Below are 12108 nucleotides of genomic sequence, written 5' to 3'. Positions count from 1 at the left end.
TAAGAGAGTCACATTCAAATTATTACAGAGCCTTTATTAGCTCTTCAAGCTTCAGTTTCTTTTGAAGCTTCAGTTTAACCATCTCTAATATGGTGATTAAAATACCAACACACAAGGTGACTGTCATACCTAAAGGAGAAATTGCTTGGCAAATAAGAAACACCTCCAACAATGGTAATTTTAAATGGGAGTTTGTAAGGGGAAAGAAGGACTTAAAGATGAATTTTACATCTAGTCTTAAAACCTCCAAGATGAAACAATGTTTCTGGGTTGCCATCATTAAAGCAGTGATTTGAGGTGGCGCTAGAGGCAGGTAAGAGATGCAAGTTCAATCTCTGGGTCAGGAAGATCCCCTGGAGGAGGGCACGGCAACCCACTCCAGTACTATTGCCTGGAGAATCCCATGGACAGAGGAGTCTGGTGGACTACAGTCCATCAGGTCGCAAAGAGTCAGACGAGACTGAAATGACTTAGCAGGCACACACAATTTAACTATACCCAGCTATCTACTTTTTCTAACACCAGAGTCTAAGAACTACTTGTCAAGGGATGTGAAACCTCAGACAGTATACAGCCTTTTCCCTTGCATCATACTATAAGCATGTAGGGAGGCTGTATTTCCACCAGGCAGACATGAAGGCAGTCTCTTCAAGCAAAAAACCAAAAACAGAGATCTGATCTAAAAATAGAGTGACTGAGCTAAATCTTTTCCAGGTAAAATTAGAAGGCCTGGTGAGTTAAAGAATGAAGCATGGGAGAAAATCAGGACCTGATTTCAAAAGCTAAAGAAAAATACAGAATTACAGTTGGGAATTCTGGCCCATCTGCTAAGGTCTCCAGCAAGATCCTGTGAAAATGTGGGTGAACAAAGTGTCAAAGCTGTACCACTGATGGTTTCAAGAATCCACTTCCTAGAACAAGTCTTTAAGTCACTATATTATGGGCAGAACTGAACATAAGCTGAGGCTCTTCTGTATATCTGCTTCATAGGTGAAAAAAAAAAAAAAGTAAATTTAATACCATTATTAAAAGTATTGCAATACAGTAACTTCTTCTAACAAAAAACAAACCTCCTAACAAAAAAACAAAAATAACTCAAAAGGTGTGGGATGATATGATTAAAGACTACCTAATACTGTTTCAGTCAGCACAAACTGCCCATGTGGGACTCTTCATTTAGGAAAAGGGACAGGGCAACCAGGAAAGAGCTGGTATTAAATGCAGGGCAGGGACAGAAGCTCCCTACCTTTGAACACAGGTAACTTCTGCTCAAACAATAGCACAAGAAAAAAACCTTCAGCTACAGGAAAAGCCAGAAATAAGGCTCTGGCATTTCCTGGCTGTGAATTAGGCATGTTCTTCCATGAGGAAAGGCAACAGCTACTTACCCCTATCTAGTAACCACTGCACCAAGAACAGATTGGGGAAAAAAAAAAAAAAACCAAAAGGCTAAATTAGATTTCCGTCACACCAGGCTTTACCAAAGCAGACATGATTTAAAAACAATAATACTGAAAGAAAAAAGAAAATCTCTCCTTGCTTGCTGAAGCTGAAAATCCTACAACAGTTAAAAAAAAAAAAAAAAAAAAAAAGGTTATTTATTCCATAATTACTGATAAAAGGCTTAAAATCAGAAGCCAGGTTGAGACCACAGTGGAGCACGTTAAGTTAAAATTAAAATTAAATGAATCAGTGAGTAGTAAAATACTAATTTTTACCTAACCTGCCTTTTTGTGGAACTAGTAGCAACAGACAAGAGAGCAGAAACTTCTTCAGTCCTTAAATGGACAAAGTTAATCCACTTGAGAGAAAAAGCACCAGGAAACAGAGGTCTAAAAGGCAAAAGACAAACTTTGCAAATATCACATTTTTTCACCAGAGCACATCAAAAGAGGGAAATAAGTTAATAAACTACCATCACATTACTTTGGGATAGGTAGCTACCAATGAAAGTAGTGTTGTTTTGTATCTATTAAGATATGCTTTTCAAACTAGGCCAACTCAATTTCAGTTCAGTTCAGTTGCTCAGTCGCATCCGACTCTTTGAGACCCCATGGACTGCAGCACACCAGGCCTCCCTGTCCATCACCAACTGCCAGAGTTTACTCAAACTCATGTCCATTGAGTCAGTGATGTCATCCAACCATCTCATCCTCTGTCATCCCCTTCTCCTCCTGCCCTCAATCTTTCCCAGCATCAGGGTCTTTTCAAATGAGTCAGCTCTTCGCATCAGGTGGCCAAAGTATTGGAATTTCAGCTTCAACATCAGTCCTTCCAATAAACTCTTAGGACTGATCTCCTTTAGGATGGACTGATTTGATCTCCTTACAGTCCAAGGGACTCTCAAGAGTCTTCTCCAACACCACAGTTCAAAAGCATCAATTCTTCGGCGCTCAGCTTTCTTTATAGTCCAACTCTTACATCCATACATGACCACTGGAAAAACCATAGCCTTGACTAGACGGACCTTTCTTGGCAAAGTAATGTCTCTGCTTTTTAATATGCTGTCTAGGTTGGTCATAACTTTCCTTCCAAGGAGTAAGTGTCTTTTTATTTCATGGCTGCAGTCACCATCTGCAGTGATTTTGGAGCCCCAAAAATAAAATCTGCCACTGTTTCCACTGTTTCTCCATCTATCAGCCATGAAGTGATGGGATCAGATGCCACGATCTTAGTTTTCTGAATGTTGAGCTTTAAGCCAACTTTTTCACTCTCCTCTTTCACTTTCATCAAGAGGCTCTTTAGTTCTTCTTCACTTTCTGGTTCCAAATAGGAAAAGGAGCACATCCAGGCTGTATAGTGTCACCCTGCTTAGTTAACTTATATGCAGAGTACATCATGAGAAACACTGGGCTGGAAGAAGCACAGGCTGGAATCAAGATTAACGGGAGAAATATCAATAACCTCAGAAATGTGGATGACACCACCCTTATGGCAGAAAGTGAAGAGGAACTAAAAAGCCTCTTGATGAAAGTGAAAGAGGAGAGTGAAGAAGTTGGCTTAAAGCTCAACATTCAGAAAACTCAATTTACCAGGTGCTTAACCAAAAAAAAATCAATATTCTAATAATGAGAAAGACGTGTTTTTCCATTTATTCTTTTCAGTTATCTATATTTTTTAACATTTTCAACTTTAGTAAGATGTATTAATGCACTGGTTTCTCTCAATGCTAAAGTGCCATTTGTTTTTAGTGTGTTTGAGAATCTGAAACGGAGTCCTGATGTTTCACTCCAGTAAGATAAAATGCCCTCATTCCTTAACGCAAAAGTACAACTGAGCTTAGGACACAACTTCCTGGGAATACAAATAGCTTTTCCTTCGCCTTCCCTGCTATGTCTGGCAGAACTGATAACATCACTACGTAGTCTTCTACACTGAGAAAGATTTTATCGACTCACATTCAATTACAATTCCTGAAAAAAAAAGCTCCACAGAGACATTACTAGACTTCTCAACTCATTTCTTCACTAGTACATGACATTATTTTACCCATGTGCTTTTCCACAGGCTCTGAATCCATCTCTACGAATTAGAGAAATCAGGCAGTGAGTAAATAAGAAGTAAGAAATTTTATGAGTCACTGATTACTTCTTAAGAACCTACCTGTTAAGCTGATGGTTCCATGTTTGCATTTTTAAATGCTTAAATTTCTTTCATTAAGCGAAACACCCCAGAGGTAGGCAATGTGACACAGTTATCATTTTATTTAAAATACACTCTAGTTCATTTATTCCAACTATGGCTTCGAAAGTATGTTAAATTAAACAGAAATCACAACAGTTTGAAAGGACTTATATAATCCTATTGTTTTATCTCCAAATGAGGAATTCTGGAATAGTACTATACCAAATATTACGCTAAAAGTATAGAATTATACATTTTTGGTTCTATTTTGATATAATTTTACTAATACTTCTTTGGGTATCTTTAACATGTTAAAGGGTCTTAAATTATTTACAAACTTAGCGTATTCCAAATAAGCATGGGACAGGTAAAATAAGGCTTAAAGAATTTGGCCCAACTTCCTGGTTGCTCAGACTGTTAAGGAGTCTACCTGTAACGCAGGAGACCCAAGTTCAATCCCTGAGTCGGGAAGATCCTCTGGGGAAGGAAATGGCAACCCACTCCAGTATTCTTGCCTGGAAAATCCAATGGATGGAGAAGCCTGGCAGGCTACAGTCCATGGGGGTCACAAAGAGTTGGACACGACTGAGTGACTTCACTTCACCTGGTTGTATAGATGAAAAATGTCATTGGTCACTGACCTACCCAGGAAACCACAGCTAGATAGTGTCTGAGTTTTTCTTTCCACAACACCAAATTATTTGGTTCTTTCTTTCCAACTGATTTCTCATCTTTTCAAAAATACTTTTTGCCAGGACAACACAGCACACCTAAGGCAAAATAAAGCAACTCTCTGGATTTTATTCTTAAAATTTAAAAAAATCTGAGGAGTTGGAAGGATTTAACAAGACACTACACCAAAAGTCTTTAGTCAAGGAATGGCATGTACCAAATAGTCATCAAATGAAAATTATCATTATTACTTTTTACTTCAAGGAAGGTAGTGAATATTTAAAGCACGCATATTAGCATAACAGATCTTGGATCCATTTGACAAATAGTTTTAACCTGTGTGCTTAATTATACTTACTGGTCTTTATTTTATACTGTAACTTCACACTATGATTTATGACCCGCCCACAGCGACCTTGACTTTTTTTCCTCTTGTACTTTTATAGATGGCTATATTGCAATATTTTCAAATAATAACCAGTCAGGTTCCCTTAGCCCTGGAGGTACCGACATCCTCCACTGACTCACAAAGGATCTTAATGCATGACCCAAATACAGCTTGAAAAAGACCACAGCATTAAATGGTTAAAATTCAGTGGGCTATTATAGTGAATGGTAACAAGTGCAAACTGCTGCCATCCATAAGCCATTTTCTCAAAACCACTCTTGGATCTGGGGGAGGGAGGCAGAAGGTCAGCAAAGGAGCAAGTTGTTTCTCCTCCCGCAAATTCTTTGAAGCCTCACCCCAGCGATCTGGGAATGAATGAAAAGCTGAGATGGCAAGAACAAATCCCAGATCTCTAGCAGGTCCCCGGGCGTGCGTACAGAGACGGGAAACTAGAGTTCAAACGTGAGAAGCTCAGGGCACAGATTTTTTTTTTTTTTTTCTTTTAATTAAAAAAAAACCACCACACAAACAAAAAAACTACCCCAAATCACCTAGACTGGAACAGGAAACCACCAAACTACCAGTAATGGGAGGGGCAGCTGACGGGTGGCTGCAGCTCCCTGGCGGAAGATACTGAAAGGCCAGACCCCAGGGGTGCAGGGCACGGAGAAGCCCCGGGGCTCTGAGCAGGGGTGAGGGCAGGTGCGGGCAGAGGACAGCGCGCGGGGCAGGGCGGGCGCCGGGCTGCCGTGGCGTTCCCGCGCCTGCACACACTCACCGGCGCCGGGGGCTCGCTCTCCCCGCGACTGCTCTCCCGGCTGCAGGCGGCTCGTCCCCCTCCACCTCCACCTCCGCCGCCTCCTTCTCCTCTAGTCCCGCCGCCGCCGCCCAGCCGGGCCTGCGCTCCCCTTCCGCTTCCGGAGCCAGAGCGCCGGGCAGGCGGGAGAGGTGCACCCGCCCGCGCGGTGGAGTGACCGGCTGCGGCTGCGGCTGCGGCTGCCGCCGCGGTCCCCGCTGCGCGCCCGGGGAGCCGCGATGGGAGCCGCCGAGGGCCCAAAAACCACAAATCGCGCTTGGGGCGGGCGCTGACGCGCCGCGGCCACGTGCCCCCCGGACAGCCGCTCCCCGAACACTCGCACCTGACGCACCTCGGCGCCGCCACCCTCCCGGGCTGCCACCTTCCCAGCTTTGCCCAGGCCCTCCTCCTCCTCCTTCCCCACCATTGTCCCCACTCTCCTGAGTGACTGGAGAGGGGCCTTTCTTTAAGGATCGCGTTTATCCTCTTTCCTTCGAAAGGGCTGTCCCGCGGGCCTCTCTACCCCTAACTCACACTGGATGGCCCCTGGTACCTTGCCTCAAATTGCAGTCCCCAGCATCAGTATCCTCTGGAAACTTGTTAGAAACGCGCCATTTCAGGCCTGCTGAATCAGTATCTACATTTTAAGAAGGGTTACAAGTGATGCCTACACGTGCACCTTGAAGATTGAAAAGCACTGGACTCTAGTGAATGGTTTTGCCCACTTCAGACCCTCTGTGTAACAAGAGCCAAAGTTGCCCAAGACAACCAAGATTTTTCTTTTTCCTGTCGGCAACCAAAATTCGTAGTGAAACAAGCTTTGCTTTCTGTTTGTCATCGAAAAATTACTGGCTTTATCATCCCTGCCACCTACGAAAAACACATTGACTCAACACTGCAAATAATCCACCTCTCAATCTCAATTCCTATCTTTGTCCAACACCAAAGATAAATCAAAACCTTTCCTCTCCCCTTCACCTCTGCTGAACAGTACTGTGGGAAGGTTAAAAAGTTTGCAGTATGCTGGATCTTTGAGCCTGTCTGCCACAGGAGGAATAATGTGTGGATGGGGGAAAAAAAAAAATTCTATTTGCTAAACTCTAAAATCTGAACTCTACAGAATGGCATTGAACGCTGTTCACAAACTGGTCCCTACCTATCCCTCTAACCTTATCTCTACCTATCTTGCTTCTGAATCTACCCTTCCTAAAATGCCCTCCATCTTCCTCTCATGATCTTAATTCTATCCAGACCTGGGACTCAGCTCAAATCCTGCCAGCCCAGAGTTCCTCTCTCTCAATATCTCACACACTGTAGTTTAGTTTGGACCCTTATGTTACCTTGTATTGCTAGGTATTTTCAAAGGTGTTATGTCCTGGTTTCTGAATTAGTTACAAATAGAAGACCTTGCAGTCTTAAAGTCTTACATTGGTGGTTATCAAAGTGTGGTCCCCACACCAGCAGGAGCAGAATCACCTAGGAACTTGTGAGAAGTTCATGTTCTCCAGCTGTACCCAGACCTACTGACATAGAAACTTTGGGGGTGAAGCCCAACAATCAGCGTTTTAACAGACCTTTTAGATGATTCTAATACATGCTCATGTTAAAATTACTGAGTTGGAGTGCTCCTCTGGTGGCTCAGTGGTAAAGACTCTGCCTGCCAGTGCAGGAGACATGGGTTCAATCCCTCATCTGGAAGATCACACACACTGAGGAGCAACTAAGCCGGCGCTCCACAACTGTTCAGCCTGTGCTCTCGAGCCAGGCGCCACAGCTACTGAAGCCCGCGTGCCCTAGAGACCATGCTCTGCAACCAGAGAAGCCACGACAATGAGAAGCCTGCACACCACAGCTAGAGAGTAGCCCCTGCTTGCCACAACTAGAGAAAAGCCCATGCGGAAATGAAGACTCAGCACAACCAAAACTAAATAAATAAAAAATGAAATTACTGAGTTGGAGTATTACCTATTAATCCCAAAGGAACTCATTAATTGGGGTTGATTTGGCTATATGCAAGGTTTTTTGTTTTTGTTTTTGTTTTTGCATTTTAGCTTGAGAACTAAGCTCCTTCATTCACAAATAGCTAGGTTTGAAGGTTGTCATAGTTGCTTTTGGAAGAATTATCATTGTTTATCATAATGCTTTTGATGTAGTAGGATTTTCATAACTGGATTGGTTTGAAAGGAAAGAAGTCCTAATGATAGTCATTGTGAGGAAGAGGAAACGTGAAGTTTTACCCCCCTTAAACCCTGGTACTGAAGTGCATATTATTTGGCTGTCTCTTAGTATACCCTTGTGAAAGAGAATAATTTGTGGCAAATGATCTCAACAGGTGCCAAAATGAGACTTAGTTGATGAGCATGTGAATGCACATGACTATGGAAGTGTAATCTTGCATGTAATCATGCATCTTTAAAATATTATTAGCCAAATCAGTTCCATGAAGAATTTTCTAAGGAAGGCAAGGAAGGAGATAAGTGGCAGGAAAGATATTCTCAAAATCATGGGTCTTTTTTTGTTTTTTGTTTTTTGTTTTTTTTGCATGGGCAGTTAAGAAGTATCATCAAGGGCCTATCCCTTACACTGAAGGTCAAGTCATAATTTTATCATTCATGCTAAACATTGACTATATTGTGCTGCAACATATACACTTAGAAACCCATGTTATAGAGAAAGAATAGGAAGATATGGCATCATGTAATCTTTTTGAGGAGCTTTTCTACTTAGTTTTAGAGAAGACATATGCCATGCACTATTTTTTTCCCTTCAGAATTTTAGTTTTTCATGGTGCCTGTGACTGACTGAAACGTGATTATTAATCAAACTAATATTTATCTGGGAATAGAAAAAAGTAGAAAGGAGAAGTAGCACTGCTGCCACTGCCAATTTGGCTTCTCAACAAAGGCACAGTCAGGGCATTTATGTGGATAAACTCAGCCAACGATTGTGCTTCTGTGCCTTGACTGGGGAGGACAGAATTTTACTGCAATTTCCCAAAGTCAGTACAAGTGCAGTCCAAAGTTTAATCAGTACTGGCTAATAGCCCTTGGCAGCTTGGGATGGATAGCGTTCTCCACCTGCCCAGCTGGGTACCATGCCCTAAGCACCCACATTTGATGCACATTCATGATTTCTTGGTTGCTTATAGTCATCTCCCCCATCTGTTTGAGTGGCAGAGTGCCCATTCCACAACAGTCTAATATTTGAATAGTTTTTCTTAACCTCTTTGGGGTTATGCATCTCTTTGAGCATCTGCAGAAAGTCATAGACTCTCTTCCTAACAAATTACACAAGTATATAAACATGTACATATATGTTTTATACCTTCAGATTTATACTTGCTGTGAAGTCACTTCAGTCATGTCTGACTCTGTGCAACTCCATAGACAACAGCCCACCAGGCTCTGCCGTCCCTGGGATTCTCCAGGCAAGAACACTGGAGTGGGTTGCCATTTCCTTCTCAATGCATGAAAGTGAAGTCGCTCAGTCATGTCTGACTCTTAGCTACCCCATGGACCACAGCCTACCAGGCTCCTCCATCCATAGGATTTTCCAAGCAAGAGTACTAGAGTGGGTTGCCATTGCCTTCTCCAGATTTATACCTAGAGTTTCACAAAATGCTGTACCTTCCCAAGTTTCCAAAGAACCACAATGAATTAACAAGCTTCAGGTTAAGAACTTTCCCTAGGAAATAGAGAGTAGGTAAAAATAACTCTTTTCTCCCCCAAAATATTAAGGATAACTCTAAAAAACACTGCATTCTTAGGAGACAGAAGAAAAGCAATGCTAACCAGAGGTATGGACAAGTTACTATGGGAAGTGCTAAAGAAGCAGCTAACAGTGTCAACAAGATGATTCAAGGGTGGGTTCATGGAGAAAGTTCTTGCATCAGATAAATGAGAGTAAGATTTTGATTAGACAGAAGATCCCTCCAGGATGTGGGAAAGTGTAAGCAAAGGCATGGAGGTGTGGAAGTGCAAGAGTCCCTCTGGTGTGGCTCAAATGTAAAACACAGAGAAAGACAAAGAGGAGAATGGAAAGGTAGAAAAAAGCCCAATTATGGTGAGCTTCAAAGACAATGAGCTTTCCAGTGAGGAGTCATTAAGCTTTCAGAGTAGAGTAATAGACCTGCCAACAAGGGTCCATATAATCAAAGCTATGATTTTTCCAGTAGTCACGTATGGATGCGAGAGTTGGACCATAAAGAAGACTGGGCACCAAAGAGTTGATGTTTTTGAACTATGGTGTTGGAGAACACTCTTGAGAGTCCCTTGGACTGCAAAGAGATCAAACTAGTCAATCCTAAAGGAAATCAACCCTGAATATTCATTGGAAGGACTGATGCTGAAGCTGAAGCTCTAATCCCTTAGTCACCTGATATAAAGAGCCAACTCATTGAAAAAGACCCTCATGCTGGGGAAGATAGAAGGCAGGAGGAGAAGGGAACGACAGAGGGCAAGATGGTTGGATGGTGTCACCAACTCAATGGACATGAGTTTGGGCAAGCTACAGAAGATGGTGAAGGGCAGGGAAGCCTGGCATGCTGCAGTCCATGGGGTTGCAAAGATTTGGACACAATTGAGCAACTGAACAACAATAGACCTGCTGTACTCTGGAAAGACTTTTTGTGAGGGCAGTGGCATTATCAAAAGTTGTGGGGAGGTGTGGGGCATTTGGAAAATCTCTAAATATCCTAAAATGGAACCTGTGAGTGAAGCCACATGACTTTGCTTCAAGCTCTTAAGTTGCTTGATGTTTGCTCTACAAGTTCCTACTAATTTAAACCAAGATGAACTAAAATGCTTACAACTGTTTAGGTAGGGAAATGTATCCCAGTGAATGACCAGGTGAGTTTAGAGTCTATGATGCTGAAAGAGTTAAAATCTGTTTGGAATTGAAAGAGAGAAAATTAACTTGGACTGAAAAGAGGAGAAAAAAAAAGCCCTGCCACTAATCAGGCTGGGAGGACAGACACAGATGAAGGCAGCTGCAACGTTAATAGAAAACACTGTTTCTGCCAAGGTCATGCAGCAGTTAGAAATTACAGTAATGACCCTCTCTTTGGGTGGTTACTGACCAGTGATGCCCCAGACCACGTGCTCTTTTCATTTCTTACTAGGGATACCCAACTGCTCAGTCTTCTTGACACCTTCACTTGCTAACAACACCCAATTCCTAGTAAGTTCCTTCTTTTTCAAATCATACCTCAGAAGAGCAACCAGTGGGAAGCTGATCCCTGCTTCCCTCAGACCATCTTCAGAGTCCTTCAGTAAAAGCCCAGTTCACAAAGATGCTTGCTTCCTCCCACCAACCTAGTGGCAGGCACTCCTCTGATGCGTCCTCCCTTTTCCCAAGGCAATAAATCTGCTTTTATTATGCTACAGACTTGTTCCTGGTAGTCCTGGGCTGAGTAAGTTTTAAGAGCCCATTTGATAATGAAAGCCAGATGTTGCCAGGACTCAACAATCAAGATTCTTCAGGAAAGAGGTCTCCCTTTTTGTGTCAAAGGCACAGCAAAATAGCTGCCATCCTCAGCAGGGAGACTCAGCAGTTTCCCACATGGATTCTTCCAACATGGGAGGAAGTGATGCTTTGGGCAGAGCCTGCCCTGAGCCTTTGGAGAAACATGGATTGAAGTAGAAGGCTTTTTATTGCTTTGAAAAACTATTTTTGTGGGTGGTATTTCAGAAAACAGCTTATTCTAAGTAAACAGGATTAACAGAGTTCCAAGACAGAAATAAAATGGGCCTAGAAAGACAATGGCAAGTTCTGCTCTGATTCAATGCAAAGAACATATTAAAAATAGGGCAGTTTTGATGATGCTGACCTCTTTGCATGATGGAGAAAGAATTGAGTGAGATGTTCTTTGAGAGATGTTATTATAAAGAAAATAGCAAAAAGAGATGGAGATAACTGACAAGACCATAAAAACAGAGATGCAGAATACAAGTCAGAATTGGAAACTTGAACAAAGTGAAGGGCAGGAGCACCAGGAGAATCAAGAGTCCAAATAGGAGGGCTATCTTTGCTAGAAAAGAAACAGTTGCTTAATTCTCAGTCAGAAGCAAAGAAAAGCCAAAGGATGACCAAGCGGGAAATTTTGAAGGGGACAGGAGGAAAACTAAGGGTTAAAACTGAATGGCTTCCATCTTTGTGTAGAAACAGGAACAGGAGGTGCTGAAAGTGAAGTCACTTAGTTGTGTCCATCTCTTTGTGATCCCATGGACTATACAGTCCGTGGAATTCTCCAGGCCAGAACACTGAAGTAGGTAGCCTTTCCCTTCTCCAGGGGATCTTCCCAGCCCAGGTCTCCCGGATTGCAGGCGGATTCTTTACCAACTGAACCACAAGGGAAGCCCAGGAGATGCTGGGCTCTCTGAAAGGAAGAGAAAACATGAGACTGTTTAGCACCAGGAAAGGTGATGAGGAGACTGAAAGGGACAGCCCATGTGGCTCATGTGGAGATAATGTTGATGAGGACAAGAACCAGAGAAGGCAATGGCACGCCACTCAAGTACTCTTGCTTGGAGAATCCCATGGACGGAGGAGCGTGGTAGGCTACGGTCCATGGGGTCGCTAAGAGTCAGACATGACTGAGCGACTTCACTTTCACTTTTCACTTTCATGC

The 12108-nt window shown here is 42.7% G+C and overlaps 1 protein-coding gene across 2 annotated transcripts in view; it reads right to left on the bottom strand.

The window, feature by feature from the left end:
• ZDHHC21 (zinc finger DHHC-type palmitoyltransferase 21) overlaps window positions 1–5583 on the bottom strand; it is a 72523-nt gene extending 66940 nt beyond the window's left edge. For both annotated transcript variants that reach the window (XM_061132068.1, XM_061132067.1), the window contains exon 1: window positions 5463–5583. The gene's annotated coding sequence lies outside the window, so the exon portion shown is untranslated. The remainder of the gene's footprint in view (window positions 1–5462) is intronic.
• Between the last annotated feature and the right edge of the window lie 6525 nt (window positions 5584–12108).

This window comes from Dama dama, chromosome 29 (genome assembly GCF_033118175.1).
Source record: "Dama dama isolate Ldn47 chromosome 29, ASM3311817v1, whole genome shotgun sequence".
Taxonomy (NCBI): domain Eukaryota; kingdom Metazoa; phylum Chordata; class Mammalia; order Artiodactyla; family Cervidae; genus Dama; species Dama dama.
This window is presented reverse-complemented; position numbering and strand designations above follow the sequence as displayed.